The 1,274-nt window shown below is 42.7% G+C and overlaps 1 pseudogene; it reads right to left on the reverse strand.

Moving 5' to 3' along the window:
- Positions 1–680: 680 nt before the first annotated feature.
- LOC143404797 (trafficking protein particle complex subunit 4 pseudogene) lies at positions 681–1,032 on the reverse strand (annotated as a pseudogene).
- Positions 1,033–1,274: the final 242 nt, after the last annotated feature.

Consider the following 1,274-nt stretch of genomic DNA (forward strand, 5'->3'; position numbering starts at 1 on the left):
ATTGCCAGTACTAGGGAGAAGTAAGGAACCTTCTCTACCTTGTTAAATTGTCGTCCTCTATATGGCAGGGGTAGAAAACATGGATCTCTCAGACTCACATGTCAGCAGTTATTGGTTTAGGTTTTGCCAATGAAGAACTCTTGTGTGAAATTTGGAAGGAGAGCAAAAAGGAGAAGCCATTATTTTTTGGTGGGAGATGCAGGTCACTATGAAGACATTAGAGATAGAAGGCATGGGATTTTTTTTTTTTTTTTGCCAGTGGCTTCCAGAGGTCCTGCTGAGAATCACAAACTTGAGTGCTGTAAGTATCTGAAACTACTAGTGGTTTGTGTGTTCAGTGCAAATTCTGTTTGGCCCTACTTTGGCTTCCCTAGCTCTACCAATGGTCCTATCACTCTCTCTCTCTCTTTTTTTTTTTTCTGGATCAAGGAAATGTTTTATTATAGCAATTATGGGCCTACTTCCTCCATAAATAAATCTGTACAGAGTTGGAAAGTAGGACCATGACATCTACAGAAAAGAAGAAAGCATACCATTAGGGCTCAGGGATCAGTACAAGACTTCAGCATCCTCCCATTTTCAAGTACAAAACAAGGCTTCTGGGATCTTCTTTGGAGTGGAAACAATAAAACCCATGATGCAGGATCTCTCAGATTTGGGGGGTCCATTGTAGATTTAACCTATGACTCAGGTCCAAAAGTCTCAACTTTCTTTGCCACTCCCAAAGCTAGCTTCCCGTTCTGGTCAAACAGCTCACACCTGATGGGCATTTCCAGGGAGTAGAATGGGTTCTTGAGGGAAAAGTCCAAGTAAACTTCATAAATTTTTTGAAGATGAGTTTCTATTGCAGGTTGCCCAGGATCTGCCAGCACCACAAACTTGATCTGAATGGAACGTGGAGGCCAACATGAGCTTCTCTCTGGAGGTGAGGCAGGGCTGACTGAATTGAATGGACACCGAGTAATTAACAGGATTGCCCAGGTACTCCACCTCCTCTTTCCCGTTGGCCATGAATTTGCTGTTCACTTCCATACCACTGATGGCCAGCACTGTGTGGTCCACTGCAGAATTGAGGCTAAGTGTCAGCAAAGCTCCAAGCCAGGGATCCCACCAGGGCACAGGGGCCTGGCACACAAGTTGTATCATTCTTTAGTTCTCTGAATTAAGTCACTTCCTGAAGGACATGCTTATGGTGGTTAATATTTTTCTGAAAAATGTTTGACAAATATAGGCAAAATAAGTATTTGTTCTGCCTTTTGAATTTCAAGAGAAAA

This window comes from Callospermophilus lateralis, chromosome 1 (assembly GCF_048772815.1).
Source record: "Callospermophilus lateralis isolate mCalLat2 chromosome 1, mCalLat2.hap1, whole genome shotgun sequence".
Taxonomy (NCBI): Eukaryota; Metazoa; Chordata; class Mammalia; order Rodentia; family Sciuridae; genus Callospermophilus; species Callospermophilus lateralis.